The sequence below is a fragment of the Physeter macrocephalus genome, chromosome 11 (genome assembly GCF_002837175.3).
Source record: "Physeter macrocephalus isolate SW-GA chromosome 11, ASM283717v5, whole genome shotgun sequence".
NCBI lineage: Eukaryota > Metazoa > Chordata > Mammalia > Artiodactyla > Physeteridae > Physeter > Physeter macrocephalus.
In genome coordinates, this window is record NC_041224.1 from 170,679,756 (window position 1) to 170,695,192 (window position 15,437).

The 15,437-nt window shown below is 40.6% G+C and overlaps 1 protein-coding gene and 1 non-coding gene across 3 annotated transcripts in view; both read right to left on the reverse strand.

The window, feature by feature from the left end:
• The window catches only part of FBLN5 (fibulin 5), an 89,539-nt gene that overhangs the window by 48,093 nt on the left and 26,009 nt on the right, over positions 1–15,437 (reverse strand). The window lies entirely within an intron of this gene.
• LOC112066834 (small nucleolar RNA SNORA1) lies at positions 9,042–9,176 on the reverse strand. Its single transcript, XR_002892912.1, has one exon. It is a non-coding gene; the product is annotated as a small nucleolar RNA SNORA1 (small nucleolar RNA).

The following is a 15,437-nucleotide window of genomic DNA, read 5'->3' on the forward strand; positions in this document are numbered from 1 at the left end:
CTACAGCCAGCATTGTTCTCAATGGTGAAAAACTGAAACCATTTCCACTAAGATCAGGAACAAGACAAGGTTGCCCACTCTCACCACTCTTATTCAACTTAGTTTTGGAAGTTCTAGCCACAGCAATCAGAGAAGAAAAAGAAATAAAAGGAATCCAAATAGGAAAAGAAGAAGTAAAGGTGTCACTGTTTGCAGATGACATGATACTCTACATAGAGAATCCTAAAGATGCTACCAGAAAACTACTAGATGTAATCAATGAATTTGGTTAAGTAGCAGGATACAAAATAATGCACAGAAATCTCTGGCATTCTTATACACTAATGATGAAAAATCTGAGAGTGAAATTAAGAAAACACTCCCATTTACCACTGCAACAAAAACAATAAAATATCTAGGAATAACCCTACCTAAGGAGACTAAAGATCTGTATGCAGAAAATTATAAGACACTGATGAAAGAAATTAAAGATGATACAAACAGATGGAGAGATATACCATGTTCTTGGATTGGAAGAATCAACATTGTGAAAATGACTATACTACCCAAAGCAATCTACAGATTCAATGCAATCCCTATCAAACTACCAATGGCATTTTTCACAGAACTAGAACAAAAAATTTCACAATTTGTGTGGAAACACAAAAGACCCCGAATAGCCAAAGCAGTCTTGAGAACAAAAAATGGAGCTGGAGGAATCAGGCTCCCAGGCTTCAGACTATACTACAAAGCTACAGTAATCAAGACAGTATGGGCCTGGCACAAAAAAAGAAATATAGATCAATGGAACAGGATAGAAAACCCAAAGATAAACCCACGCACATATGGTCACCTTATCTTTGATAAAGGAGGCAAGAATATACAATGGAGAAAAGACAGCCTCTTCAATAAGTGGTGCTGGGAAAACTGGACAGGTACACGTAAAAGAATGAAAGTAGAACACTTCCTAACACCATACACAAACATAAACTCAAAATGGATTAAAGTCCTAAATGTAAGACCAGACACTATAAAACTCTTAGAGGAAAACATAGGCAGAACACTCTATGGCATACATCACAGCAAGATCCTTTTTGACCCACCTCCTAGAGAAATGGAAATAAAAACAAAAATAAACAAATGGGGCTTAATGAAACTTAAAAGCTTTTGCACAGCAAAGGAAACCATAAACAAGACCAAAAGACAACCCTCAGAATGGGAGAAAATATTTGCAAATGAAGCAACTGACAAAGGATTAATCTCCAAAACTTACAAGCAGCATGCAGCTCAATATCTAAAAACCAAACAACCCAATCCAAAAATGGGCAGAACACCTAAATAGACATTTCTCCAAAGAAGATATACAGATTGCCAACAAACACATGAAAGAATGCTAGGGAACCCTCTTGCACTGTTGGTGGGAATGTAAATTGATACAGCCACTATGGAGAACAGTATGGAGGTTCCTTATAAAACTAAAAATAGAACTACCATACGACCCAGCAATGCCACTACTGGGCATATACCCTGAGAAGACCTTAATTCAAAAAGAGTCATGTACCACAATGTTCACTGCAGCTCTATTTACAATAGCCAGGACATGGAAGCAACCTAAGCGTCCATCGACAGATGAATGGATAAAGAAGATGTGGCACATATATACAATGGAATATTACTGTCAATCGAATATAGTCTGTCATACAGAGGAGTGAAGGAAGTCAGAAAGAGAAACACACATACCGTATGCTAACACATGTATATGGAATCTAAAAAGAAAAAAAATGGTTCTGAAGAACCTAGGGGCAGGACAGGAATAAAGACACAGACGTAGAGAAGGGACTTGAGGACACAGGGAGGGGGAAGGGTAAGCTGGGATGAAGTGAGAGAGTGGCATGGACATATATACACTACCAAATGTAAGATAGATAGCTAGTGGGAAGCAGCCGCATAGCACAGGGAGATCAGCTCGGTGCTTTGTGACCACCTAGAGGGGTGGGAGGGAGACATAAGAGGGAGGAGATATTGGGATATATGTATACATATAGCTGGTTCACTTTCTTATACAGCAGAAACTAACACAACATTGTAAAGCAATTACACTCCAATAAAGATGTTAAAAATAAAACAAGATGGTCAAAAAAAAAAAAAGAATGTAGATATTTCATCCTGAGACCAACACCCTCTGCTGGTCTCCCCTCCTGCCCCCCATCCCTCTATGGTCCAAAGCTCCCTGCTCCCCATCACTAGCCGATGACCTCAGCATATCAGAGAATAACTGTTGAGGATACAACTGAAGAGGAGGTGAAACTTCAGGGGATGGGAGGAAGAGGGGAAAAGTAGGTAGGGATCCTGAAGGTAGGGGAGAGGATGCCAGAGAGAGAGAGAGTCTGAAGGATACTGTCTGCTGGCTGAGGGGCCACATGTCCTGAGAGTCTGGAAGTGAGGGCCCCACCCCAAACGGCACAGGACTGAAAGAGCCACACATGCTCCCCACCACTCTTTGGACTTGGTAAGAGTTGGATTGTATCACTTAAGCCTAAAATAAATATTTGAACTGATTAAACACTTTTCAGGATTGCATGTTTATCTAGCTGATGGAGTAGGGGCTGCCTTCTTCCATCCCCAACTCTGTGGTCACTAGCAGACATCTGGATTTCTCTAGTTCAGATGGCAGGGAGGTGAAGGAGCTACATGTGGGGCCAGCCAACTAGCTGACCTACCGACCAATCTAGCTCTCCCTCCCACCATGAAGAGCACAGCGCCCAAATCCCAGGGCCAATAACACAGATATTCAGGATTCATTTACGCCACACCCATTCACTGGGAGTCAACACTGCGGTAGGTACTAGAGATTCAAAGATAAATGACACGTGGGCCATGTCTGTTTACAGTCTAGCAGGCAACAGATAAGGGACCAGATAATCCCAATTCAGTATGGTAAGTGTCACCTGGAGAAAAGAATGAGGGCACTTCCAGGAAGAGACTTTCTGGAATAGAAGATATTTGGGTGAATCTAGACAGATGATGTGGCAGATGCTGCCACAATTGGATATTGCCCTCCAATACCCATTCTCCCAACTAAAGACTGCATTTTTCAGCTTCCCTTACAGTGAAGTGTGGCTATGTGACTAAATTCTGGCCAGTGGGATGTAAGTAAATATAATGTGTTACAACTTCTGGGTCATGCTTTAAAAGAATGACTGTGTGGTTCCCTTGTCACTTCTCTCCTCCCTCTGGCTGGGATGTAGGTGTGATGGTGAGAGCTGGAGCAGCTATATTGGATCCAGAGGTGAAAGCCACACATTGAGTTTGGTCTAGCCACCCTACCATCCCTGAACCACCTGCCTCTGGACTGTACCATGAGGGAGAATTTTAATTCTCTCCTATCTAAACCAGTGTGTTGAAGGTCTCTTTGTTATAGTAGCTTAGCTTGCACCCTAATACAAATGAGTACGAGTTAGCCAAAACAAGTAGGTTGGGAATGGCATGTGCAAAGGCACTGAGGCATGAGAGGCATAGCACATTCAGGGAGCCAACAGCAGTTAACACAAGCAGACATATGTGGGTGAGTGAAGGGGAGGGAATGAGGAATAGGATCCCACTTGTAAAAGGATCATGTGCCAAGCTAAGGATGCTGGAGGAAGAAGAAGAGAAGGGGAGCAGAAAGAACAGGAAAGGGGAAAGGAAAAGAAAAAAATGAAGAGATGATGAGGAGGGCAAAGGAGGAGAGAGGGAAAGATAAATCCAGTCATCCTCTCCTGCATGTGGGAACTTGTATTGGTTCTTAGTTAACCCCCACAAAAGTCCTAGCCCTTTGCAGTTCTGCAGCAATTAGCATCAAGTTTTATGTCTTGATGAGCTGAGATAGCTTTGATCAGAAAATTTTAATGTACATATTTTTTTTAAAGCCACAATAAGCTGAGCCCCACCGCCCCCCATTAAAAAAGATTTAGTTTCTGATGCTAAATGGTTGGGTCAAGAGTCTGCTCCGTTGGGTTCTTTTTTTGTTTTTTTAATTGGAATATAGTTGATTTACAATGTTGTGTTAGTTTCCACTGTACAGCAAAGTGAATCAGTTATACATATATATATATATATATATATCCTCTCTTTTTTAGATTCTTTTCCCATATAGGCCATTACAGAGTACTGAGTAGACTTCCCTGTGCTATACAGTAGGTTCTTATTAGTTATCTACTTTATATATAGTAGTGTGTCTATGTCAATCCCAATCTCCCAGTTTATCCCTCCCGCCAACTTTCCCCCTTAGTAACCATAAGTTTGTTTTCTACATCTGTGACTCAATTTCTGTTTTGTAAGTAGGTTCATTTGTACCATTTTTTTAAGATTTCACATATAAACGATATCATATGATATTTGTCTTTGTCTGACTTACTTCACTCAGTATGACAATCTCTAGGTCCATCCATGTCACTGCAAATGGCATTATTTCATTCTTTTCTACAGCTGAGTAATATTCCGTTGTATATATGTACCACATCTTCTTTATCCATTCCTCCATCGATGGACATTTAGGTCGTTTCCATGTCCTGGCTATTATAAATACTGCCACAATGAACATCGGGGTGCATATATCCTTTCAAATTATGGTTTTCTCCTGATATATGCCCAGGAGTGGGATTCCTGGATCATATGGTAGTTTTATTTTTAGTTTTTTAAGGAACCTCCATACTTTCTCCTTAGTGCCTGTACCAATTTACATTCCCACCAACAGTGTAGGAGGGTTCCCTTTTCTCCACGTCCTCTCCAGCATTTATTGTTTGTAGATTTTTTGATGATGGTCATTCTAACCTCTGTGAGGTGATACCTCATTATAGTTTTGATTTGCATTTCTCTAATAATTAGTGATGTTGAGCATCTTTTTATGTGCCTCTCAGCCATCTGTATGTTTTCTTTGGAGAAATGTCTATTTAGATCTTCTGCCCATTTTTTGATTGGGTTGTTTGTTTTTTGGATATTGAGCTGCATGAGATGTTTGTATACTTTGGAGATTAACCCCTTGCTGGTCGCTTCGTTTGCAAATATTTTCTCCCATTCTGTGGGTTTTCTTCAACTGCATTCTTAATCAGGTTTTTTTTGTTTTGTTTTGTTTTGTTTTTTTTTGCGGTATGCGGGCCTCTCACTGCTGTGGCCTCTCCCGTTGTGGAGCACAGGCTCCGGACGCGCAGGCTCACGGGCCTAGCCGCTCCGCGGCATATGGGATCTTCCCGGACCGGGGCACGAACCCGTGTCCCCTGCATCGGCAGGCGGATTCTCAACCACTGCGCCACCAGGGAAGCCCTTAATCAGGTTTTTTGATAAGAGTTAGTAGCAGTAGTGGAGGAAGTGCTCACAAAAAATAATGAAAACAAATGGCCCAATGTAACTCTCTCCATAACCACTGCATTTTTCTGGGTCCCGAAATAAAATCCCAGAGAATACGCATATGGCAGCATCCTGTGCTTCTGAGGAGCTTAACTCTCTGCCCAAACAGCCCACATCCCCTTTGTAGCTCCCTTCTCCACAACGGAATTAAGACTTGAGTGTCCCTGGATGGGAGTAAAGAATCAGGAGAACAAGGATGGAGGGGGCGAAAGATGAAGGCATAGAGAGATGGGGAGGGAAGTAGGGAAGCAGGAAAAAAGAGGTCTGGACTATGACATGGGGCATCTCATACTTCTATGAACTAGGTTCAAAGGACAACAGAGGTTGGTGAGAATATGGGCTTTGGAGTCAGACCTGTTTCAAATCCTGCCACCCCCAGTTTTTTAGCTGTGTGATTTTAAACAAGTCTTTTTCTTGTTTTTTGTTTGTTTATTTCTTAGACCCTAAAAGCCTTGGTTTCCTCATTTGTAAAAGGAGCTAGTGATGGTACATTACTCAAGGGGTTTTGTGAGGATCCTATGTAAGTAAAACCTGTAAATCAGTGCCCGACACAGAAATGGCCCTCAGTCAAGGTTGACTGCTCCAGCTTCATGTCAAAAAGTAGGAGGAAGAAGAAGGGGAGGAGAGGGATGGGAGAAGGAAGGGAGCCCACCTCCTAAAAGAAGAGAAAAAACTAGGAATTCAAAGCCAGGTCCTAGTCCAGAACTTTCCAGTAGCTCAATGGTGGCCCCAGGCAAGTTCTTCTCAGCCTGTTTCCTCCTCTGAAAAACAAGGTCTGAGGTCCCTTCCATCTGGAAAGGTTGATAAATCTGAGTCCTCTCTGCTCCAGATGAGTTTCCTACTCTCATCACTCACTGTCTACACCTCTTACCTATGCAGGGCTGCGGAGGCCCTCTGGAGGACGCAAGAGAAAAAGACATAAACGTGGCCAGGAGCTGCTCACAATTTGACTCAGCATACAAAATGAGGACATGACCTTGTAGAACAGACTATTACAAAGTAGGGAGAAAACATAGGGTAAGAGAGTAGCCTAAATGGGGAAGGGCTTCTTATCTGATGCTCTTGGGGAGCACAACTGAGTTATCTTCTACTTTCTGTTTGGCCCCATGTCAAGTGTCTATTACAATATATAAACATTATCATGTATGACTATTATTATAGCATATGAACATTATCATATGATGCAAATATTATTACAATATAAGAATGCTCATGTAATGTATAAACATTGCCATCTTTCCTGAGATTTACCCTGAAATAAGGATGTTCTCATATTTCCCTCCAGAACTCTTTCAAGACCTGTTGAATAGGCATCTTCAAAAGGCCTTTCTCAGGGGCTTAGGAAAAGACAGAGAAGCTGTTAATTAATTATTTTCTCCTTCATATGCCAGCTTCACCACTAACTAGGTTTATGTCAGTTTTCCCTTTTTTTTAAATGGGGGGATCGTGCCTAACTACTTTCAGGGACTCAATGAGATAGGAGTTTCCTTTGGAGGAAATGCCACCTTACACATATTTTAAACTATTACCATTATAGAAGACATATTTTTCTCCAGAAATATGTGCAAAGCAATTATCTAATTCTATTACATTTAAGACTGGGTCTGATAGTCTCACACTATCAATTTTGCAAGCAACCTCTCACCCAGCCACTCAGTGTCTGCTTCTAGGGCCAAAGGAGGAAGGGTGTGAGCAGGATAGAAGACAATTTTGGCGGGCCATTATATTCCTAGTGTGCATTTGCAAGGGTATTTTGGAATAAGATGTAGCTGGCAGGATTGGACATCTTGGCTGAGTATAAAGAGATAATTCCTCTAATGCCTGGTCACTAGACATTGATTCATCTGTCATTCATTAGATTGGCATTTACCAAACAACTTCCACATTCTTGGCATTATGCTAGGTATTGTGGATACAAAGTGAATAAATCATGTTCCAGAGAAATTTCACAGAACCAGTATCACACAAATCATATTCCCTGATGACAATGCAATTAAGTAGAAATCAACAACAACAAAAAAGATAAACCCCCATAAATACGTAAAATTTAAAAACTCATCACTAAATAAATCATGGACCACAAGAAGTGGTCACAATAAATCAGAAAATCCTTAGAACTTAATAGCAATGAAAACACTACATATCCAAATTTGCAAAACACAAAGAAAAATATATAGTCTTAAATATTAGGAAAGAAGAAAGGTTTAAAATTAATGAGCTAAGCATCCAGCATAAGAAATTAGAAAAGGAACAAAGAAAAAAAAAAAATTAAAAAGAAGACAATAAAGATACAAGCAGAAATTAATCAAATAAAAAGCAAAAAGTAAAAAAAAAGAAATAAAGATCAACTAAGCCAAAAACTGGTTCTTCGAAAATGACTAATAAAATAGATATAACTTTAGCATATTTTTAAAGAGCACAAAAATATTAGGAATGAGAATAGCAATAAAACTACAGATTCAGTAGAGATTTAAAAGATAATGCAAAGAATGCTATGAAAAAGCTCATGCAAATTAATTTGAAAACTTAAATGGACAAATTCCAAGAAAAATATAACTTTGCAAAACTGACTTAAGAAGGAGTAAAAAGTCCTAACAGTCCATAACTGTCAAAGAAATTATATCAGTAGCTAAAAATCTTCTCTCTCTCTGTCACACACACACACACACACACACACACACACACACACACAAAATCAGACCTCAATGATCTTACAGAAAGACTGCAATAAACTTTCCATGAATAGATCATTCTAGCCTTCCAGAGAATAGAAAAGGAAGAATATCTCACTGTATCAAGCTAATATGTTGATACCAAACCCAGCAAAAGTAATTTTAAAAAAGAAAAGTGATGTGTCATTTTAATATATAGACAGTGATGAAAAAAATCCTACACAAAATATGAGCCAAACAAATCCAGCAGTTTACTTTAAACAAATTATACTATATCATGACTAAGTCAGTTATACTAGGAATGAATGAAAGGTGGTTTAATAAGAAAATCCATCATTGTAATTCCCCACAAAAGCAGATTTTTAAAGCCTATAATTATCTCATAGCTGCAGAAAAGCATTTGATAAAATTCAATACCCATTAATTATTTAAAAAAAAAAGAAAACTCAGCAAAACTCATTCTTAGTGAGGAAACATTAGACACAGTCTTTTTACCACCAGAAAAGAGACAAGGATTCCACTGTCAACACCTATATTCAACATATTTCTAAAGGTACCAGCCAGTGCTGTAAGACATGAAAAATAAATAAAAGGTATAAAGATTAGAGAAGAAAAGAAACAAAATTCTCATTATTCACAGACAGTGTGTTTGTCAGAATCACCCAAAAGACTCTACAAAGTATTGGAAAGAATATGAGAATTTCACAAACCATCTAGATATAAGCTCAATATATTAAAATAAGTTGTGTTTCTATATACTAGCAACAAAAGAAACACTGAATTTTTAAAGATATCATAAAAATAGCAAAAAAAAAAAAATATATATATACACATATATACACACTTCCTAGGAATGAATCTAGACAAAGATGTGCAAAAGGGAAGAGATTTAATATCCATGGATTAAAAGATTTAATAAAATGAAGATGTTGGTTCTCTTCAAATTTATCTAAAAACTCACTGAACTGCAACCAAAATTTCAACAAGTTTTTTCTTTAAAAAAAAAAAAGTTACAGGTCTCACTGTCACCACTGCAATAATATTACAGTGATGGAAGCAAAACCTGTGCTCTCAATGTAGCCACATTAACAATTTATGGGCCTCATGAACAACAGTGCCCATTTTCAATAGAATGAGGCTTCAACAATTTTTTTTTAAGGCACTGGCTCAAGAATAGCCAAGACACTCCTGAAAAAGAAAGTAAAAGGAGTCTGTCTTATTAGATAGTAAGACTTATTAATGAGCTATAATAATAAACACGGAGGAGTATTGGTGTAAAAACTAACAGTGGAGGAGAGTAGCAAGAACACAGATACAACACAGGTGTAGACACTTAATAAGTAATTGAGGGGACATTACAGAGCAATGGGGAGGGGAGGAGCTACTCAATAAAGGGTGTTAGGGTAGGTGATTGTCCATATGGAGAAAAGTGAAACTGGATCTATACTTTTCACCATATACACAAATAAATTCCAAATAGATTCAAGAGTTATACGTGAAAAGCAAAGTCTTAAAACTTTTAAAAGGCAATATAAGAAAACATATTTATGGTCTTAGGCTAGCAAAGGATTTTTCAAGCAAGCCTCCACAAAAACATTCAACTACATTAAAATTGGGAATGTCTGTAGCTCAAAAAACACCATGAAGATACTGAAAAGAGAAGCCATAAATTGGGAGAAGATATTTGCAACCCATACAACTGAAAAAGGATTAGTATCTAGATATACAAAGAAATTCCTACAAATCACAAGTACAAAAAGGAAAGAAAATTCAGTAGGAAAACAGGCAAAAGATATGATCAGACAATTTCACAAAAGAGGAAACACACGTGGCCAATAAATATATTAAAATATGATTATCCTCATTAGTAACCTGGGAAATGCAATTAAGAACACAAAAACTACCATTTTACAACTACTGGATTGGCAAAAAATTAAGAAGTCTATCAATACCAAGTGTTGGTGAGACTGAAGATCAACAGGAAATCTTAACCACTGCTTAGTGTGTAAACCAGTATAACTATTTTGGGAAACAACAAAGCATTGTTTTGTAAAGTTGAAATTTCCATACCTTACAGCACAGGTGTATGGCACTCAGAAGCATATTCACAGTATCATCCTTTGTAATAACAAAAAACTAAAAACAACCCAAATGTTTTTTAATGAAAGAATTAATTAATAAACTTTGATACAGTAGAGTCTCATTGTGGAAAAGTATACAAAAGCAAAAAATAAACTGCAGCTACACACAACAACATGGATGGGAATCTTAGAAATATAACATTGAATGAAATAAGCAAGTCTCAGAAGACCTTGAAAGGAGATACAAGGTGTGATGGTGGAGAAGCCCACAGGTTCTTAGGTTGGGTGCTGGGTTCTCCCATAGGCATAGTTAATAAACATCTGGCTTACATATGTTACATATAATTTTGTGTGTATATCAAATATTGCATAAGTCTTTTCCCAGTTTAGTTCACGGTTTACTGAGACAGCATGACAACAAGTACACTGCATTCTGATAAATATAATGGAGCAAGTTATTTTAATGCTGTGGAAACAATTCTGCAGATTTTATAGGAACTAAAGGCTCTACTGCATCACTAATAATGCTGTGAGGTAGGCAGGTCAGGAATTGTTATCCCCATTTTACAGAAGAGAAAACTGAGATTCAGAGAGTTTAAGACACATATCCAAGGTCACACAGCTAGTGAAGGGCAGAACTGGAATCATGTCCAGATATCCTGGTCCTGAGGTCTTCCTATGGATGCTTCTCCATTAAACACTTGGAGGGAATATTCTAGTCTATTTCTGACATCTCAGTACTATGCCCTAAGCATAACTCTGGTCCTTTTCCAGAAAAGCATTATTCAATTTCTTCAGATTTTCTTTCTTGGTCATGGGGCAGTGGTGCATCCCTGGGCCATCATTCCAGTTCAAAAGCTCTTAGAAGATATCCACACTTTGTAAGTGACCAGTGGGGCTTTTCTTTAAGGGCAGAAGTTAATTACTGTAATGAAGCATGTCTTAGGGAACATATGGCTACGTATAGCTATGCATCTTACTTATTTTAACATCATGCGCTTTACATATATTCTTTTAATCCTCACGGAAAAACTTATGAGATAGGTATTATCCTCATTTTATAGATAAGAAAACCAAGGCCATTGCCAAGATTTACTATGCTAAGGGGCCAGGAGATAAAAGAATGACCAACAGCTCTGCACAAGTGAGTGTTGGCAGTTACCATACATGACCGATTAACGTATCACCGCCATTAAAATAAAAATGGAATCAGAGACACATAGGTGCTTTGATGTGGGATGGTGAAGACGATGATGATGGCTATACACAGTACTAATCTACCATTCTTTGTTTTTTTATTTTTTGCTTTTCCTAAGGGCAGGATAAGAAAGACACTAGCACAAGTGATTCAAACAAGGTACTAGGCATTTCTTCTTGACTCAAAGAATTATAACAGCCTGATACTTCTATAAAGAGACTTCATGGTATTATCTCCCTGACAATTTTTAATGAACAAGAGAGTTAGTTGTCTCTGAGGGACACTGTGGATAGCTGCCTACATGAGGACAGATGGGTAGCATAAATAACAGTTCCGGGCCCCTGCCTTCTTTACTGGTGACCATCCCCCAGTGTCACAGAAGAGTGCATGTATGAAGGACACTGAATCAGCAGGGGAGCACATTCTCCATCATCTGTCACTGTTGGCTCAGAACAAACTAGAGTCCTTCCATTTCCTCTGTTTCCACGTGGAAGCTGGGATCCCAGGTATAGCTCTTGACCACTCAACATCCAAACTCCCTTCAGGAGGTAACAGCATTCCGATTTTCCTTTGAGAAACCCTCTTTCCTCACCTTTAGTGTGGAAAGTGTGTTCCAGATAGCTTTACATCCACTACTGGCTCCGGCATTGGACCTGTGACGCAGGTTTGGTAAATCAAAACCCCACATGTTTCTGGTCACAGTGTTGAGTTTAGGAATTGGCATGTGACCCAAACTAGATATCAGAGTCTGACTTCATCCTTTTAAAAGAGCTCTAAAGATTGAGGCAATCTCTCTGTGTCGCTAACCTCGTAAGAGAAAAGCCTGCAGCTGCCAGGGGCTACCTCCTGAGAGAGCCTGCCCTGAGAATGAAGAAGCCTTTGTACGGGAGATAGGAGATGGAGAGAGAAAAAAACCAAGTCCAAATGATATGATCCAGTCATCCAGGGCTCATTCTACTCGTGGACTTCTCAGTTATGAAAAAACAAATTATAGGGTCATGCAGTTGTGTTTGTGTGTGTTGTTGTTGTTGTTTTATTTATTTTTTTGCTTAAGCCACCCTGAGCTGGGTTTCCGTTACTTGCAACCACAAGAGTCTGGATGATTAATACATTGAATGTAATCAAATTTCCCTACAACTTTACTGAACCACAGAGTCCTAATATTGGCATTCATTTTGTCCAAAGCCAGAGCACCAAGAGTAATAAGTGAATGTGTTTCATTTTAAAAGGTAAATATTGAGAAACCTGCTCTGTGATCCTAGAAATCTCTGCAGAATACATCAATCTAAAGCAGTCCTCCCCAACCTTTTCCATTTGGAGGCACACACAGAAACTTCTAGAAGTGTGTAAGGCACAATGGAGAAAGCAAAGGCAACTGGCCCAAGGACTCAAGCATCCCAAGCCCTTGCCAACCATCCCAAGAGCCGAAGGGACCGAGCCCCAGGCACACCTACCTCCCAGGGACCAGGTGGGAAGTTTTACTAGAAGAAAGTAAAGGTAGGAGGTGAGGGAAAGTAAAGATAGGGATTTCAGAGCAAATCCTCAAATAAGTCTTCTCTTAACAAGATGGGTGACCTGCCTTATCTAACAGTACATTCTTCATCCTCCATACACCATTCTGAAACAAAGTGATTTTCAATTATTAGCATTGTTTTTCAAAATCAGCCTGCCAAAACCCAGCTGTTTCCGCACAGTCAGGCTTTCTGGGCTGTGTGGCTCTGGATTCATGGGAAGGACCCTCGCTCTGATGAAACTGCCTCTGCTCTCTACAGCAGACCCAGACGTTCAGCCAAGAAACAAGGGGACAGAAGGTCACTGGCCTGGGGGTGGAAGGAGGAGTATCCATAGAGCCGGGCCAAAAGAATGCCATTATTCAAGAAATTGATTGAAGAGTTTCTTCAAGACTGGCCAGAGGAGTCATCCTCTCTGAACTCTGGGAGTTTAAGAACGCTGAGCACCCAGTTGGCAGATTCTTCCGTTGACCCTTTAGGTCAAACAAGGTTAGAAGGGTGGAAGGAGCTTCTTTTCTTTATAAATCCAGGGGCTCGACTTCGTCCGCGAGTGCAAAGACTCTAAGGAAAGGCACGTTGCTGTTGATGTTTTATTAATAGCTGCATCTTCCTGTTTATCCAGCACTTATTACCCAACTTTCTTGGACAGCCGGCCCATCAACAAGCCAACAAATATTATCAAACCTGCTCTATATGCAAGACAGGAGGCAGGGGATATGAGAGAGACACAAAGATGCCTAAGACATGCGGCTTCAATAAGTCAGGAGCATAGACACATTTCTAATTAAGTCTAAGGTAGATGATGATAAATGCCCCAATAGAGGTACCAGCTAAGTGTCTGGAGAACTCAAGGGGAGGTGGGGAGGGAGTCCAATGGGCTTGGACAGGGCGGTAAAGATCTAAGAAGGCTTCCTAGGGGAAATCACCTAAGGCCTGGGTCATTAAGGATAAGAGCAAAAAATGGCATTCCCAGTGGCTTCTGATGTCACATGGGTCCCCCTCCCGGAGGAAAAGGGACTGTGTCCTGTGTTTTGGGCTGGATTGTGTCCCCCCAAAATTCATATGTGGAAGTCAAACTGTGTCCCTGAAAATTCATATGTTGAAGTTTTAACCCCCAGTACCTCAGAATGTGACTGTCTTTGAAGATAGGGTCTTTAAAAGTGATTAAGTTACACTGAGGTCATTAGGGTGGATCTTAACCCAATGTGACTGGCATCCTCATAAGACGGGGGAGTTCGGACACAGAGATACACATAGAAGGAAGACGATGTGAAGATGACTTTTTATAAGCCAAGGAGAGAAGCCTAGAACAGACCCCTCCCTTGAGGCCCTCAGCAGGATCCAACTCTGCCTACACCTTGATCTTGGACTTCCAGCCTTTGGAACTGTGAGAAAATAGATGTCTGTTGTCCTAGCCCCCTAGTCTGTGGTACTTGTCATGGCAACCCGAGTACACTCGGACTTTCCGTGTGCTTCGCCCTGGCCCTGAACACCTCCCACCCTGGAGACTGTCCCCAGCCTCCCAGAGGGTCATGACCGGCTCGCCCTCCTCCCTCCCCCACCTGGTCTCAGGGTTCTTAGCGTGGCTGTGGCTCGCTGGGCTCAACTCTGGAACCGCACACATTCTTCCTCAGGGTCAGTAGGCTGCCCTGGAACGCGATCCTAGCAAGCCTGTCCTCCTCATGAGAGCTAAAAGCCAAGTCACACTATCTCCTACTGTCTTTATCACTTTCTATTTTATTAACCCTTCTGTGATCCGTCCACTTTTAAAGTACCAGGGTCTCCTGCCTCCTTTTAATTTTTTTTTCGTCTTCAGAGGGAGATCATGCGAACAGCCAAATTTATTCCATTTACAACTCTTTATGGATCTTGAATGTGGAAAGAACAGAGCTGTATGACTTACAAAGCAGACTGGGCTTGGCCTGCCCATGCAGCTGGGTTGGGGCAGAATTCTTGTGAAACCAAATTCTAGTGAAAGGAACTGAGGCTGATGAAATGAGCCTACTTTAGAAAGACAGTTCAATGTAATGCCCTGACTCACCTTATCCTGACAAACACTAGCCTGACCAAACTGCTTAGAATATAAAAGTTAACACGGGCACCAGAATCAGAGCTCCCGCAATTGTCTATCTGAGATCCTGTGTTGTTCATTTGTTATCCCCACAATGAGTGAGTGCACCTAACTAATCCTAAAGATCACGCTCCTCTGTGAGGCCCACGGAGAAGAAGGGACTTGTTCAAGGTCACTCAGCTTCCAAGTCGTCTCTTTCCACAGCACAACACAGTTTCCTGGGATTAGGAATCCTGCGACTTTGGGCTTTATCCCAGCTCTGCAAATGACAGGCAAGGTGACTTTGGACAAATTACTTCCCATCCCTGGTCTCCAGATTCCCAACTCAACTAGGATCATCCCATCTCTGGGTAGACTTCCCTGACTCTCTTGGGCAGAGTCAGTTGTCCCCACAATACTTATTCCAGGGCAGCCATGTGGTGGTCTCCAAAAGAGCTGGCAACCCCCCATCCCACGGACACACACCCTCCCCCACACCCCCCCCACACCCTCCCACACACCCACACCCACACTCACACACCCACACCCACACTCCCACAC